Here is an 18,197-nt window from a genome sequence, read left to right on the forward strand (position 1 = left end):
TAGATTATTATGATTGGCATTCCTGGAGTGGAAAGAGACAGTTTTGCCACCAGAACCTGGAAATTTGTGATGTTAACAATTTTATGATGAAGGTTGTTTTGGCCTCTTTTACATTGCTAATTTTAGAATTATATAGGAAAACAATATGATTAAAGTGCTTTGAGTAGGATAATCTCATTTCTTGCGAACTGTTTGTGATATTCTTTTCTTGCTGTTGTGTTTGTAAAAAGCTCTATCCATCTACAACATTGTGTCTAGCCTTTTCTATTTCTCATGCTGTAGAGGGTTTTCAACTTGAATGCAGATTGTACCAAGTTGCAGGTTAAACAAAGTCCACATTGTATGCAGAAAACATATCGATGGAACTGCTGCATCCAGGTCAGACATCTTACTTCTATAACATATCGATGGAACTGCTGCATCCAGGTCAGACATCCTACTTCTACCTCGTATCCATATTTTTTGTTCAGTAGTTCTAAACTTTGGCACCGATGATATAATTAGCTGCCTCTCCAAAGTCTAATCTTTCCAGTTCTAAGTAACCTGGAACTTGACAAAAACAAAATTTCCTTAAGAATTTAAGCACGAACCTCAAATTATTAGGTCTGTTATCCAAAATTGTAACTGAAAAATGGTCCAACATAAAAGGCCGGAATAGGATGGCTGGTTGGTGAAATTAAATATGATATAGTTTACTTAGTAAAAGCTTTATCATGATTATGAATTTCAAAAACAAATTCGCTACCTGTGAGTTTGAATAGGGATTTCCGGTAGAGATTTATATGGAACTTGGTTTATGATTGACATGAAGGATTGTAGCATCCAGACAGACCTGAATTGCTTAGAGATCACAATTTGCTGGCTCTAGAAATGCCAGTGAGATATGAAGTTTTGTTTTTAAGTCTAGAAAATCATTCTTGTTATACTCTATATATGCTGCATTCTTTAATTCCTTGCATTCAAGATTTTTCTTAAAAAATATATATATACATGCACGGGGCGCAGAACTGGTGCACATAACAGACAAGATGCACAAGAAAATGCACAGAATATTATTAATTTTGTGTTTTTCCCTGTACTAATTTGTGCATACCAAACAGGTAAAATGATAGCGAGAGGAAAAATATACACATTGTCAAAGCACATGGTAGGGCTAAATTGTATTTCTCTTCTGTTTTTTTTTATTTTTTTGCAAATGGAAGTCAATGATCTTGACATATATCAAGACATACAATTATTTAGATGGTCCCCTGGTGTGCATGAAAATAGTCATTGGAGCCAAAGTTTGTAGAGAATATGGTTTGTTAATTGGACAAATATATTACGTGTAATGTGTATTCTACGGTGCGTACCCCTCTCTCTAACCTACAAGTATGAGAGAGAGAGAGAGAGAGAGAGAGAGAGAGAGAGAGAGAGAGAGAGAGTGTGTGTGTGTGTGTGTGTGTGTGTGTTGCACAAAATATCACTTTCATTAATACTAATGGGCGACTCAGACGCCATCTCTCTGTGTCCAAGTATCTCAAAGAATATAGAGGGAAAGGAGGGAGGTGGACAAATGATGCTCCATTGTTTTCTTAGACCATGTTTAATTTGAAAATAAGAGGGGTAGGATTATTTTATCTTGTGATAAAATTATTTCACACTTTGTGGATCAACAAGTTTACCGGCGAGAGTCCCATTCAAAGGAATTCGGGGGTCAAAAAATTGTGTGGATGAATAATTAACTAATATTTTTTTAGATCACACTACAAGAAAAGTGGGCTTATGAGACGGAACTTTTTGCGACGGCACATTTGCCGTCGCAAAAAATGTGACCTTTTGAGACGGCACAACTTGCCGTCGCAAAAAATGTGTCTTTTTGAGACGGCATAGCTTGCCGTCGCAAAAAAAATGTGACTTTTTGAGACGGTACAAGTTGCCGTCGCGAAAAATGTGCCTTTTTGAGACGGCACAACTTGCCGTTGCAAAAATATATGACTTTTTGATAAAAAAAAATAATAATAATAATTTTTTTTTTCATTAAAATAAAAATAAACAAATAAATTTTCAATCTATAACTAAAAAAAAATGATTTTTTTTTAAAAAAAAATTCATTAACTACAAAAAAAAAATTATTTTAAGAAAAAATAATTTTTTTTGGCGACGGCAACCCCCGTCGCAAAAAAAAAGAAGGTTAAACCACGCTTTGTTGTTTAAATTTCATTTGTGACCGATTTTTTTTTTCTTTTCATTCCCGCTATGTTCCTCTCCCTTTTTTGTTTCCATTCCCGTTCTGTAACCCCCCCAACCCAACCCAAACAAAAAAATCCCCAATCTCAAACCACCCCGCCCAAAACCAAAAATCCCTAATCGCTTCTTACTCCCCCCCTCTGTCTCTTTTCACCCATTTTTCATCTTCCTCTCTCTCTTCTCTTTCTCTCTTTCACTCATCACTTTTCTCTGTCTGTCTGTTTGTCTGTCTGTCTCTCTTTCTCTCTGTGTGGCTCTCACTCATCTATCTCTTCTCTCATCTCTTTTCTCATCTCTCTTCTGTCTATCTCTCTCAGCTCTTTCTCTTTGTGTCTCTCGTCCATCTCTCTCCTGTCTATCTCTCTCATCTCTCTTCTCTCTCTATCTCTCTCTTTTCTCTTTTTCTCTCTCGTTCATCTCTCCCTGTCACTCTCTCGTTTATCTTTTTTCGCTCTTTTTTGTTCTCTCTCTCTCTTTGTCTATATCTTTTTACCCATTTTTTCATCTTCCTCTTTATCTTTTCTTTCTCTCTTTCACTCATCACTCTTCTCTCTCTGTCTATCTATCTGTCTGTCTCTCTATCTGTGTGTGCCTCTCACTTATCTATCTCTTCTCTCATCTCTTTTCTCTCACTGTCTCTTTCGCTCATCTCTCTTCTCTCTATCTCTCTCATCTCTCATCTCTCTCTATCTCTCTCGCTCGTCTCTCTTCTCTCTATCGCTCTCTCTGTCTCTCTCATTTATCTCTCTTCTCTCTATGTCTCTCTCGCTCATCTCTCCTCTCTATCTCTCTCTCTCTCTGTCTCTCTCGTTATCTCTCTTCTCTCTCTGTCTCTTTTTCTGTCTCACTCTCTATCTCTTTATCTTTTTGTCTCTCTCTCTCTCCCTTTCTCTCTCTTCTCTTTCTCTCCCTCTCTCTCTCTTCCCCACTGTGTTTGTGTTGCTCACTCTCTCCCTTCCGTCTTATCTATTTACTGAGCTCTCTCTCGATTTATCTATCAAGATGTGATTGGGAGCCTGAAAGCCCCCCGCCTCGAATCCCCCGAATTTGAAAAGAAGAAGAAATAAGGAAGAAGGAGGAGAAGAGAAGGAGGAGAAGAGAAGAACTGGATTGGAGGGGGCAAATTATTCAATGGCTAGAGGCAGAGGCAAGGGGCAGAGGAAGGGGTGGGAGGCGGAGACGGCGGGGCTGGGCTGCAGAGGCAGGGGGCAGAGGAAGGTGTGGAAGGCAGAGGCGGCGGGGCTGGGCTGCGACGGAGCTGGGCTGGACGACGACGGAGCTGGGCTGGACGACGACCGGGCTCGGCGATCGGCGATCGGCTCTCCTCTCCTCCTCTCTTTCTCCCTCTGTTTCTCCTCTCCTCTCTTCTCCTCATCTCTTTCTCCCCTGTTTCAGACAAAAAGAGAAAAAAAATAAAAAATAAAATGCCCAAAACGACGTCGTTTTGGGCATTTGGGGCATTCGGGGTGGAAACTTTCGGGCTACAAATCTTTATTCTTATCTATCCACTACAAGAAAATGCACTTTTAGCGACCACTTTGTCTCTCTCTCGCTCATCACTCTGTCTCTGTCTCTCTCTCTTTCTCTCCTCTATCTATCTCTCACTCATCTCTCCCTCTCACACCACCCATCTCCTTTACCACCTTCACCACTACTGCAAACGCCATTCCACTACCACCATTACTACCACTGTCGCCATTTCACCTCTACGACTACCATTACTACTACCATTGCCACCACTCCACTACCACCACTACCACTACTACCATTACTACTACCATTACCTCTACTTCACCCCTGCCACTCCATCTACTATACCACTGCCACAACTTCACCACTAATCTCCTTCGCCATCACCACCACCACCACCACCATCATCTCTTATCCACCACCTTTACCACTATTCTCGCTCCCTCTTCTCTACCACAAAAAATTAGTTCATGATTTTTAATAAAAAAAAAAGGGCCGCAGAAAAATATTTTTTATTGACCACAGAAAATTAACTTTTATTTTAGTGAAAAATATTTTTCATTAAAATATTACCTCTACTTCTACCAAATAAAAAATAATAATATTTTTTTTCATTAAAATAAAAATGAAACAAATAATTTTTCAATCTTAGTAACTAAAAAAAAAAGAATTTTTTTTTAAAAAATTCATTAACTACAAAAAAAGATATATTTTAACAAAAAATAAAATTTTTTGACGACAGCAACCCTCGTCGCAAAAAAAAAAAAAAAAAAAAATAATGTTATTTTATTATTTAAATTTCATTTCTGGCCCTAAAAAAAAAATTATATTTTAATTTTTATTCCCGCCTCTTTTTTTTCCATTCCCTCACCCCAAACAAAAATTCCCCAATCTCAAACAAAAATCCCTAATCTCTTTCCCCCCCCCCAAAACAAAAAATCCCCAATCTCAAACCCAAAATTCCCTAATCTCTTCTTACCCCCCTCTCTCTCTCGATCGACGGCGAGCGGCGTCGGAGCAGCGTCGGAGGAAGAGGAGCAGCGTTGGAGCAGCAGCAGCAGATCTTCCGATGTTGCCTGGCCTGACCAAGTCCTACCCTGTCACTCCTTCTTGTATTCACAGTTTTATCATAAAACAGTATCTGATATGTGTTCAAGTATATAGCGACCCCGGTCTTTTCCCATTTGACTATTGTATCCGGACTTGGGTTCCGTTTATTCTGTCATTGTATATTTGTTGTTATCGTCCTTTATTTTCTCATTTGGAGTTATAGGTTGTGTTGGGCAGGTTTGTTTCAGGTTGGTTGGGTTCGTAAACCAAGTGTTGCTGTCCAGTTTTTGGGTTGGTCGCTCGAGCCAGTATTTGGTCGCTCGAGCGAGGTTTGTTTTTGTGTCCTCTGGCTCGATCCAGATTTGCTTCGCTCGAGCGAGCGACTGCGTCTGGTATAGACCTGAGGGCAGTGCTTATTCGCTCGAGCGAGATTTTCTTCGCTCGAGCGAGGTTTTCGTGTGTCTGGTTGCTCGAGCGACCAAGTCTTCGCTCGAGCGAGCCTGTCAGGTTTAAATGGGCAGCAGCGTGTTTCAAATCAGTTTTTCATACACTTTCAGATTCCAAAACCCTAGTTACGAGTTTTCTCTCCCTCTACACACCTTTTCTCTTAGGATTGATCTACTTAGAGTGAGTTTCTACCTTAGATCCTTTATTAAAAAGATAGAGTGAGTTGAAGGCTTCCATTTAATCTGAACATTTAGTGATTTGGAGCACATTGGAATTTGGGTATTTATCTCTGTCTTCTTCATTCGGGTTATTTTCTTCGAGGTAGGGATTTCCTACTCCATCTTATAAGTTTTGTTCTAAGTTTTAGTATTTTGATATGTTGGGGGTACTTTGGTAATTTTGGGAAAAACCCTAGTTGTATTAATAAATTAATTTGTATAATTAATTCATGGAATTGGGAAAATATGGTTAAATTCATGGAATTGGGGAATTCATTGATTAAATGGCGTAGTTGGATAATTTAAATCACTCGCCTATTGAATTGTTGATATATTTATTTTCGGTTTAGAAATAACTGTTTTGGGCTATCGGTGGAGGATAGCCGTGCTTGTTGTAGACACTGCATGTGGATTAGGGATAACTGAAACTAATCATTGATTAAGTCATCAATTTTGACTGCTGAATTAATACAGACATTATGTGTATTGATTGTGTGTTGTATATGTTATGTGTTTGCATACATTGTTTTGTGTGGAAGGAGATAGGGGATGTACTCCACGGTTTAGGGGAAGATAGGGGATGGACCTCTAAACCGGATTTTGTTTGGGAGGAGATTAGTATCACATTGGGTTCGTCTCGTTTGATAGAGACTTAGTGTAATGTTATATGCTTATGTGATAACATGTTTATGTGATTATGTGGGTATGGAATGTAGTTTCTAGGATGATGATTGGACCCTTGAGTTTCTAGTAGTCTTGTTGGAAAGGCACTTGATCACTGCTGCTTCCAACCGGAACTATAGTAACGCATTGGGACTATCATTATCCAGGAATGAAATTCATAGGTGCTTATGTGATTATGTGCTTACGTGGAATGAATTATTGTTGTCCCATGCATTAGGACGCGAGTGTTTAGCTTCGGCACATTTATTAATGTGCTAACGTCTTTGTTTCCTTTATTAGGATGTCAGGACGGGCACGAGGACGCGGTAGGCGTGGTAGGCCGGGTAGGCAGGAGGTGCCTGTGCCAGAGGAGATTCCAGCAGTTCAGGAGGGAGTTGGCTAGGCTAATGTGGCCGAGCCAGTAGGCCAGCAGGCTATGGGCGCTTTAGCTCGAGAAATAGCAGGGGCATTCAGGGAGTCAGTAGGCATTCTCAGAGCTGAGAATCAAGCTCGGGTTGTTGTTGCGGATGCAGGACCTTCCTTTCTAAAGAGGGAGTTTTTCCGGTCTAACCTGGATGAATTTGTGGGTGATCCTAAAGAGCCGCTTAAGGCAGATGAATGGCTCGAATAGACAACAAAGACGTTTGAGATGCTTGGCATCGAAGACGAGGGGTTGAAAGTGACCTTGGCATCTTTCCAGCTGAAGGGGGATGCGGGTCAGTGGTGGAAGTTCACTAAGGGTCGTATAGGAGGTACATGGGAGGCTTTTGTGAATGCTTTCCAGGAAACGTTCTTATCTCCAGCAGTTAGGGAGAAGCTGAGAGACCAGTTCTGCCAGCTTAAGCAGTCGAGTTCTTCAGTGGCCGAGTTTGAGGCTACATTTACTAGTTTGTCCAGGTTTGCACCTGAGTTGGTAGCGTCTGAGGAACGCCATTGTATCGAGTTTGAGAAGAAGTTGAGGCGTGGCCTCAAGCTGAGAGTTGGGGGAACTATGATTCGGGATTATGGGCGTATGGTTGATGCTGCAGCCCACATGGAAATCATGATGCAGGAGGAGGAGGAAGGACAGAAGGGCTCCAAGAGGAGTCAGGATGGTCAGAGTGATGGTAGGAGACAGAGGGGTTTTAATCCTCAGCAGTCTCAGGGTAGCTTTTCTAGATCGACTTTTCCTGTGCCAAGTGCTAGTTCGGGGAAAGGCAGTCAGGGAGACATTACCTGTTTCAAGTGTGGCCAGCTGGGCCATAAGTCTCCAGTTTGTCCTCAGAGGGGAGGAGTGCAGAGAGCAGCATCATCTTCGGCTCGATCTCAGAGCCAGAGCCAGGGTAGAGGCCAGCCACTCTCGTGTTATCAGTGTGGTCAACCGGGGCATATGAAGAGGTATTGCCCGCAGTTGGGTGGCACACCTGGTGCATCTGGTTTGAGGCCGATTTAGGGTCAGCAGCCAGCTCAGTCGGGTCAGGCCTCAAGAGCCAATCAGGGGGCTTCATCGTTCCAGTCGGTGCAGCAATCTTATGCTCCTAGGGGTGAGCAGGTTGATCAGAGGTCGTCTGGGCGCGTGTATGCTGTTATCGCGCAGGATCTTGTGCCGGCACCATCAGTTGTGAGAGGTACCTTCTTGTTTTGCAACTCGGTTGCTAATGTTTTGATTGATACGGGTGCATCCCATTCCTTTGTGTCTGCTGCATTTGCATCTGTTTTGGAGTTGGAGTTAGCACAGTTAGCATCTCCTATTTGTGTAGTGTCACCTCTTGGGGGTGAATTGATTTTGAAATAAGGTGTTAGGGGTTGTGATATAGAGGTTGATTATCATAGAATTCCTTTTTCCTTTGTAGTTATGCCTATGAGGGGTTTCGATGTTATTTTGGGTATGGACTGGTTATCGTCATATCGGGCAGTTATTGATTGCTACCGACAGAGGGTCACTTGTTGTACCGTGAGCGGAGAGTATTTTCATTTTCTGGGGGACCGGGTTGGTAATGTGTTGCCACCGGGGTATGTTCCGCGAAGACGGAGTGAGCTTAGTGGTCTACTTGCTAACCTTTCGATTAGTGAGGATGATGAGACTCAGATTGTGTTGCCAAGGGTGGTTTGTGAGTACTCGGACGTCTTTCCCGAGGATCTTGTTGGTTTGCCACCGCATCGAGAGATTGAATTCTCTATTGACCTAGTGCCCGGCACGGCGCCAATTTCTATGGCACCTTATCGTTTTGCCCTAGCCGAGTTAGTTAAGTTGAAGATTCAGCTCCAGGAGTTGCTAGATAAGGGCTTTATACGTCCTAGTGTTTCACCATGGGGAGCACCGGCCCTCTTTGTTGAAAAGAAAGGTGGTGCTTTGAGACTTTGTATAGATTACCGGAAATTGAATCGGGCTACGGTTAAGAATAAGTACCCTATGCCTCGTATAGATGATCTGTTCGATCAGTTGAAGGGTTCCCGTTGTTTCTCAAAGATAGACTTGAGATCGGGTTATCATCAGTTAAGAGTTAGGGAGGAGGATATTCCGAAGACGGCATTCCGTACACGGTATGGCCACTATGAGTTTCTGGTGATGCCATTTGGGCTCACCAATGCACCGGCAGTTTTTATGGATTTGATGAACCGAATATTCTGGGAATTTTTAGATCGTTTTGTAGTTGTTTTCGTGGACGACATCCTTATTTATTCACCTTCTGAGGAGAAGCACAAGGAACACTTGAGAGTGGTGCTTGACTTACTTAGAGCCCATAAGCTTTATGCTAAGTTTGGGAAGTGTGAGTTCTGGCTAGAAGAGGTCAAGTTCTTAGGCCATGTAGTTTCTGGGGAAGGAGTGTCTGTTGATACATCCAAGACTGAGGCGGTGCAAGATTGGGCACAGCCTAAGAGTGTGTTTGAGATCCGCAGTTTTCTGGGGTTAGCTGGGTATTATCGTCGGTTTGTGAAAGATTTCTCCATATTAGCTTCACCTTTGACTAGATTGACTCGGAAGGGAGTAAAATTTGTATGGAGTGAGACTTGTGAAAAGTCGTTCCAGGAGTTGAAAGTTAGACTGACCACCGCTCCAGTATTGATTATTCCAGAGAGAAGGTTGGGTTATGCAGTCTATTGTGACGCCTCACGAGAGGGTCTGGTTTGTGTGTTAACGCAAGAAGGGAAAGTAGTTGCGTATGGCTCACGTCAGTTGAAAATTCACGAGCAGAATTACCCTACGCATGATCTAGAGTTAGCAGCTGTGATATTTGCCTTGAAGATTTGGAGGCATTATCTTTATGGTGAGAGATTCGAGGTATTCTCAGATCATAAGAGTCTGAAATATTTGTTTACACAGAAAGACTTGAACTTGAGGCAGAGGAGGTGGATGGAGTTCATAGAGGATTATGACTTTGAGTTGCATTATCATCTGGGAAAGGCCAATGTGGTGGCCGATGCCCTTAGCAGGAAACCTGTTGGTGACATAGCTAGTATAGCCATCCGAGAATGGGAGATGTTGGGTGCACTTGGGGAGTTTAATTTCCTTCTGGGCGAATCTGTTGAGGTTGCGGCCTTGTTTTCTGTTGTTGTACAGCCTACACTCGTGACTCGAGTGTTAGAGGCTCAGAGGGGTGACCATGAGGTAGAAACCCTCCGTGAGAAGATTTCTGGTGGGAAGGTTGAGAAGGGTTTGACGGTGTATCCCGACCTGAGTGTGAGATACCGAGACCGTCTGTTTGTGCCGGAGTCTTGTTGAGAGGAGGTACTCCGAGAGTTTCATCATTCACGCCTTGCGGTGCATTCGGGAGGCACTAAGATGTATCGGGATTTGGGTCGCCAGTTCTGGTGGCGGGGTATGAAAAGAGATGTGGCAGCTTTCGTATCTAAGTGCCTTACTTGTCAGCAAGTGAAGGCCGAGCATCAGAGGCCAGCGGGTTTGTTACAACCCTTGCCTATTGCCGAGTGGAAGTGGGAGCATGTCACTATGGACTTCGTTGTAGGCCTTCCGAGGACTCAGCGGGGTAGTGACGCCATTTGGGTGGTTGTAGACCGGTTGACTAAGTCGGCGCACTTCATTCCTATGCGCGTGAGAGATTCGGTAGATCATCTTGCCGATTTGTACATTCTGGACATAGTGAGGTTGCACGGGGTCCCAGTGACGATTGTCTCAGATAGAGATCCTCGTTTTACTGTCAGGTTATGGCAGAGTTTGCAGAGTGCCTTAGGCACTAAGTTGACTTTTAGCACGGCTTATCATCCACAGACTGATGGGCAGTCCGAGCGTACTATTCAGATCCTTGAGGATATACTTCGGGGTTGTGTTCTAGACTTTAGTGGGTCGTGGGAGGCACTTGCCGTTGGTGGAGTTTGCCTACAACAACAGTTTCCAGTCTAGTATCGGTATGGCACCGTTTGAGGCCTTGTATGGCCGACCGTGTAGATCTCCTGTTTGTTGGGCCGAGGTGGGTGATGCACCTCTGTTGGGTCCGGAGTTGGTGAGGGAAACGACGGAGAAAGTTGAGCTTATCCGTAAGAGGCTTGTTACAGCACAAAGTCGTCAGAAATCTTATGCAGACCGTAGGAGGAGACCTTTGGTGTTTGAGGTGGGTGATCATGTCTTTCTGAAGATATCACCTAGGCAGGGTTTGATGAGGTTTGGGAAGAGCGGGAAGTTGTCCCCTCGGTTCATTGGTCTGTTTGAGATCCTTGAGAGGATTGGCGAGGCTGCTTATCGTTTAGCTTTACCGCCGCAGCTGTCCGGAGTACATGACGTGTTTCATGTGAGTATGCTTCGGAAGTATGAGCCGGATCCATCACATGTGTTGGATTGGACCGATTTAGTGGTTGATGAGGATGTCTCGTATGAGGAGAGACCGGTTCGGGTATTGGATAGGCGGGATCAAGTTTTGCGAGGCAAAACCATCCCTTTGGTCAAAGTTTTGTGGAATCATCACGGAGTGGAGGAAGCCACTTGGGAACGTGAGTTGGAAGTTCGCAAAAAATACCCGGACATGTTTATCGATTTGTAATCTTGTATTTAGATTTTGTAATATTGTTGAACTTAAGAGCCTTACATATGTCTTAAGTTGTAAAACATTGAGTATGTTTTGGTAAATGGGTGTATCTTGAAACTTGCTTCATTATAGAAGTTTAGTGTAACATTGCATATGTTGATTACATTGTTGAATGAGTTGTATATATCATGCAATTGAATATGATATGGGAATTGCTAACATTGAAAGGAATAATGCATAATAGTGATGTAGGCTGAAATATATGTTGTTTTATATACACATTATGAGATGCTTCTTGATAAGAGATGAAATGACCAGTTTTGGTCAAGTTGTTTACTATTGAATTGTCATATTATAAAAAAAAAAAACCTGTTTTCTAAAAAAAAACTTATGCTTAATTTCGGGGACGGAATTCTTTTAAGGGGGGGAGGTTATAGTGACCCCGGTCTTTTCCCATTTGATTATTGTATCCGGACTTGGGTTCCGTTTATTCTGTCATTGTATATTTGTTGTTGTCGTCCTTTATTTTCTCATTTGGAGTTATAGGTTGTGTTGGGCAGGTTTGTTTCAGGTTGGTTGGGTTCGTAAACCAAGTGTTGCTGTCCAGTTTTTGGGTTGGTCGCTCGAGCCAGTATTTGGTCGCTCGAGTGAGGTTTGTTTTTGTGTCCTCTGGCTCGATCCAGATTTGCTTCGCTCGAGCGAGCGACTGCGTCTGGTATAGACCTGAGGGCAGTGCTTATTCGCTCGAGCAAGATTTTCTTCGCTCGAGCGAGGTTTTCGTGTGTCTGGTCGCTCGAGCGACCAAGTCTTCGCTCGAGCGAGCCTGTCAGGTTTAAATGGGTAGCAGCGTGTTTCAGATCAGTTTTTCATACACTTTCAGATTCCAAAACCCTAGTTACGAGTTTTCTCTCCCTCTACACACCTTCTCTCTTAGGATTGATCTACTTAGAGTGAGTTTCTACCTTAGATCCTTTATTAAAAAGATAGAGTGAGTTGAAGGCTTCCATTTAATCTGAACATTTAGTGATTTGGAGCACATTGGAATTTGGGTATTTATCTCTGTCTTCTCCATTCGGGTTATTTTCTTCGAGGTAGGGATTTCCTACTCCATCTTATAAGTTTTGTTCTAAGTTTTAGTATTTTGATATGTTGGGGGTACTTTGGTAATTTTGGGAAAAACCCTAGTTGTATTAATAAATTAATTTGTATAATTAATTCATGGAATTGGGAAAATATGGTTAAATTCATGGAATTGGGGAATTCATTGATTAAATGGCGTAGTTGGATAATTTAAATCACTTGCCTATTGAATTGTTGATATATTTATTTTCGGTTTAGAAATAACTGTTTTGGGCTATCGGTGGAGGATAGCCGTGCTTGTTGTAGACACTGCATGTGGATTAGGGATAACTGAAACTAATCATTGATTAAGTCATCAATTTTGACTGCTGAATTAATGCAGACATTATGTGTATTGATTGTGTGTTGTATATGTTATGTGTTTGCATACATTGTTTTGTGTGGGAGGAGATAGGGGATGTACTCCACGGTTTAGGGGAAGATAGGGGATGGACCTCTAAACCGGATTTTGTTTGGGAGGAGATAGGGGATGGACTCCATTAGCATCACTTTTATGTGTGCTTATTTATATTGAAGTGTTTTATTGATACATCACTAAAATATGTATCAAACTAGAAGTATGAAGTGTTTTGATTTGAGCCTGAGTCTCATCTGTTTGTTGATATTGGAAGAATGTGAATATGATATATATAGTTCACTGTTGTAAGTTTGGCCAGGTTCTGAGCCATATTGATAAAGTTGGAAAGTAAAACGTGTCTTAGACAATAGTGTCATGAGACTGTAAATTGATGTAATTGATTATCTTGGTTAACCATCTATTGAATGCTATTCCTTTAATCAATGCTTATATTTGGTTTAGTATATTTCTACTGGGCTGTGGCTCACCCTATATGGGAACATCATTTTCTGGTCCAGGTGATAAGCCACCTCCAATGACTTAGCTTGGAAGGATTTGGATTTTGAAGACTATCTTGGTTATTTGTTTTTATTTGATAAACATTCAAGCCTAGGGCTTTATTTGTATTTGAGTTAGAACTCATATTTTTGTGTCTAAGTGTTGGCTTGGACAGATGTAAGCCCATAGGGCATTTAATTTGATATTACATGTAATGTTTTCTTTTTGTAATACTCTGATGAATGAGATAATCAATTGGTTTCTTTTAATATTGCATGCCAATGATATATATATAATGGGTTTATTTTGAGGGCGTGACAAAGTATCTGATGATTTGATTCCTGAAAATATTCTCTGTTTATTTTGACTAGGTTATTTTTGAAGGGGTTTATGCTTTGCACCCTGATATCAGAAAATCAGTAGACTTGTGGATTGCTATTGTAAGGATGAATGCCACTTCATTTATGAGGCTTTATATTTTATTTTTTTGTTGATTAACCTTCTTGTTTCTCGTTATCTGTATCAATTTCTTTTGGATAAGTAGAAATACTTGTTATGAGATAACCGATTGTTTGAAAACAAGTTGGAGGTGTTCATTCACATCTTATTTCTCGAGTTCAAAGGGACAAAAGTAGAGTTGGGTGCTTTATGTCCCAAAATGACATTATGACGACTGTGTTTCCAATGTTCCAGCTGCACATTGAACCACATATTGTTCATGCACATATTAGTAGATTCGAAACCATTTGAGGCTTATTATTGTTGCATAATTTATTGTTTCATGTTTTTTTGTCAAAGAAAGAAAAATCATTTTTCACTCTGAAATATTTTAAAGGTTGACATGGCTTTTTTATATTTGACTATTTTGAACCTTTTTTATTTTATCAAATCCAAGTTAATTTTTTTTTTTATTATTGATTCAGAAGTATCATAATTTTGTGCAAAAATTTTGATATATGATATTTGTGAGATTTAAACCAGGGTAATATTGATGTAGTGACTACATATATCAAACCTTTAGAATTACTCACTGCAGGTTATGGTGGATAATTTCTTATATGCCTGCATTGCCTTATCTTTTGCTAATTATTAGAATTATTCTTTAGCAGTAACAGGCGTGAAGGCGAACTATATCGATTTTATGGACCATTCCCAATTTTATGACACGAAATGTATGCTGGTTCAGTCTTTTCTGACTTTATTTCAATTGTTATTTAGTCAGTTTCTCTCTGTTTTACTGTGATTTTGGTTATTATTCCCGACAATAAGGTCCTTGGAGTCTATGGTAGGGGCTGGTTTTTACATGGCTCACCATTGCAATTGATTATGATAAATCATTACTATAATGCACACTGACAATGTGTTGTCAACCCAACACAGTAATGTAAAATTACAAGGAAACTCCCCCCCCAAAAAGAGAGAGAGAGAGAGAGGAGAGAGAAGCCCTTGAGTAGTGGAAAAGAAATAATTAATCTATGCTAAGGTAAGAGAAGCCCTTGAGTAGTGGAAAAGAAATAATTAACCTATGTTAAGGTAAATGATTAATAGTGTTGTAATATTCTATTATTTTATGGCATTTTATTTATCATGTGTTGTGGGAGATCTATTAAATTAATATAATAATTATATATTATGAGAAAAATATAAATTATGATAAGATAATGTAATCATCGTATTGTTATTAAACAAAGATTTAACCCTCCTTGAAACATGCCGCAAAATCAGTAATGCTAGAGATTAAAACCCAAATACAAAAAAATATAAAAAAAAAATTAGTGTGATCTAAATTTATTTTAAATATGATCACACTTGAAATGAATTTGAATTATACAATAGTTTTTTAGATTTTTTTTTGTTATTCTTAGTCATTGTTCTTTGTCTTTTTTTTATTCTTATTTTTGTTATAGTGCACCACTAGGATTTGAATAAGAAAATTATTATAGCACTCATTGTTGCTTCAACTCTCCTTTGTGGAATTTTGCTGTCTCTGTTTTGTTTCTGGATCTATAGACACAAAAACTTGAAGAACTCCATTGCAAAAAGCCAACAGAGCCGTGGTATCTTCTTTATAAATAAAATCTCATTCACTATTCCTTCAAGATTCTTGAGAAAATATAGCTACCCCTGTGATGCTTCTTGCTCACCTTATGTGATTTTTTTTTTTTTTTCTCTTTAAATTTGAATTTGAAGATGAAGATGCTGTAAATGGAATTGAGCATCAAAATATTGTTTCGCTATTGGGTTACTGCATTCATGGCGAGGCAAGGTTTCTTGTTTATGAGATAATGCATAATGGGTCTTTGGAATCCCAATTGCACGGTATTTAAAAAAATTTATAAAAAAAATAAAAAAAAAAATTCACTGTCCACATGAATATGCTAATTTTTTTTTTCTAACTTATATTTTTTATTGATATTTTAGGCCCATCTCATGGATCGACTTTAACTTGGCATCTCCGGATGAAAATTGCTCTAGATGTTTCAAGGTATGTCAATCTTCCAATATCTTGTTATTATATGCATCTGTAATTTCAGAAAGTACCAGGTCTATTATGTTATTTTACTTTTGAAAGTAAACCCACTCTTGATTGCTTTGATGAAACTATGTTATCAATAAGTTGGCACACACATTATATTGGAGTCCTTTATGACAGAGGGATACATCTGCGTAGGTATGTCTAATAACAATTAGTTTTATTGAGAAAGATTGATCAACTAGAGATGCCCTGGTTCTATTGTTTTGTTTATTTATGAAATTTTGCCCATTTAATACGTGCTTTCAACTTTATCCGAAGAAATGATCGACGTGTTCAGAGAAAATGTTATTTGATCATTTCCAATTTCTTCCAGTATAAATTGGTGAAAAATTTCTAAACAGAGGAGCAGATTTTATGAGGAAAGATTATACAAAAATAGAAGATGACTTCAAAAGAAGCCCAAATTAATATGTTTTAAGACCCAATTACCAAAATCATATTGTTAGAGTTATGTATTACTGTCCATGAATATAATATGATTTCAATACCCCAAATTATTATGTTTTAAGACCCAATTACCAAAATTATATTGTTAGAGTTATGCTCATGTCCATGAATATAATATGATTTCAATACCAATTCTGAAATCGCTATATTTAATTTCGGTGTTTCTATAGGCTACCCTTCCTGGATTCCTATCCAAAGGGCTGTCCATTGAAGAAGGAGAATTTTTACTGAAAAAGAGCGTCAAACTAGCTGTTGAAGCACGTGATAAGTTTTGGGATGCCAAGAAAAGAATTTCCAGACATAGCTATAACAGGGCTTTGGTTGCAACCTCCATTGGAAGCTATGGAGCTTATCTTGCCGATGGTTCAGAGTACAGGTATACACTAGAATTTTGCCATTATCTCCAAAATATATGTAGTAGATCACTTGTGCCATCATCAATAATCTTTATTCTTTGTGGTTTGGTTAGAAATATTTTGCTTTGTACACTCAAACAAGTAACTTCTTTTGCATTCATTGGGTGTTATGGACCTAATGTGGATTTGGATAAGTTGAAGGATTTTCATCGACGTAGATTGCAAGTTCTTGTCGAAGCTGGTCCAGATTTGCTTGCCTTTGAGACCATACCCAATAAACTAGAAGCTCAGGTATGCTCTTCCATCAATTCTAGTTGTAAGTGCTTTCTGATTAGGATCCTTTCTTGTGTTTGACATCTTGATTTTTTGTTGATTAATGAAAGTGTTTTTTATGCTAAAGATAGTATTAGTAGGGCTGTGCTTTTTAAAGTAGACAGCTAGATTTGTGCTTGTGTTACTTATCAGAAATTCGACTCTTCACCATGGCCAGCACTCTTCGAATAAATCCTATAAAAAAAGACAAGTCTTTTTACCTGAACTTGTTTTAGTAGATTTTGCCCTTTGGCTTTCTCACTGCCTTCTCTTGTGGAATAGCCTAATGTTGTGTGTGAATCATGAATTTGTAGAAAAAAAAAAAATTCTATTTCATACACTTTTCGTACCTTTTTCTTTTCTTTTCACAACTTTCTTCGGATTGTCCATTAAAAACTCAGTAGATCATTTTTTTTTTCCAACTAAATTGTTGATTTGTTGTTTACAGGCTATTAGTCGGGAAATTCGAAAAATATTGACACAGAGAGCAGCCTCATTCAACTTTGCCTTGGACGATGTGTCTATCACAGGCCTACCTTTTGGGAAGGAGTTTACAGCTGCAATTGAAGCAAAATAAATTGCTGCAGAAGAAGCTGAGAGGGCCAAGTTTGTTGTTGAGAAAGCGAGCAGGACAAGAGAAGTGCTACTATTAGAGCCCAGGTGAGAGAAGTGCTTTTCAACTTCATCCATATGTTTATATGAGCTCTCTCTTTCTCTCATATTGTTGTCAAAAATATTTTATATCCAGGGTGAAGCCAAGAGTGCTCAACTGATTGGCGAAACCATTTCCAAAAATCAGTCATTTTTTACACTCAGGAAAATTGAAGTTGCACGGGATATTGCACAGACAATATCTAAATCTGCCAACCGTCTGTTCTTAAACTCAGATGAACTTTTGCTGAACCATTAGGGGATGAATGAATGCTTAAATCTAAAGATTCAGACTAGGCATCAGAACATGAAGAGCAATTGTAATTTGCATAGATTGAATTGATTCTTTGTGTATGGATTAGTAGCCTTCTTTAAATATCAATTTGATTTATTTGTTGTTCCCGGCATTGGAACACATTGCTATCATGTAAGCAAAAACAATTGTAGTTTCTAATATGGTGTATTATTCTGTTCTTTAGGTTGAGCCAGATTACAATTGATTAGTAGCCTTCTTTAAATATCAGATTTTAAATAGTGGGATAATTTTTATTGTTATGAATTTTTATTTATGTATTGTTATGAATGGAACAACATTATGAATTTTCATTATGTGCCAACTTTTGTTTATGTATGTATTTATATTATTATGTAATTATCGGTTTTTTTTTTAGTTATTTTTCATTTAATACAGGTTATTTTTATACTTTTAATAATTTTAATACAGTTTTTTTTTTTTTTTGAGATGGCAGCACACACACTGTCTCAATAGGGTTTTTTGCGACGGCAGCTTTACTGTCGCAAAAGGCAAGGGAATTGGTTGAAAAGTAGGGCCTTTAGCGACGATGTTATTGCCGTCGCCAATAGTCCTTTAGCGATGGCATC

General features: G+C 39.3%; 2 long non-coding RNA genes across 2 annotated transcripts; both read left to right on the plus strand.

Annotated features, from left to right (window-relative positions):
* Positions 1-14,108: 14,108 nt before the first annotated feature.
* LOC145816209 (uncharacterized) lies at positions 14,109-16,372 on the plus strand. Its single transcript, XR_014358648.1, has 3 exons — positions 14,109-14,185; positions 15,435-15,498; positions 16,167-16,372. It is a non-coding gene; the product is annotated as an uncharacterized LOC145816209 (long non-coding RNA).
* A 93-nt stretch (positions 16,373-16,465) lies between these two features.
* On the plus strand, positions 16,466-17,866 carry LOC145816210 (uncharacterized). Its single transcript, XR_014358649.1, has 3 exons — positions 16,466-16,643; positions 17,113-17,324; positions 17,413-17,866. It is a non-coding gene; the product is annotated as an uncharacterized LOC145816210 (long non-coding RNA).
* The last annotated feature ends 331 nt before the right edge of the window (positions 17,867-18,197 follow it).

The sequence above is a fragment of the Camellia sinensis genome, unplaced genomic scaffold (assembly GCF_055761805.1).
Source record: "Camellia sinensis isolate YWXY unplaced genomic scaffold, ASM5576180v1 Unanchor3, whole genome shotgun sequence".
NCBI lineage: Eukaryota > Viridiplantae > Streptophyta > Magnoliopsida > Ericales > Theaceae > Camellia > Camellia sinensis.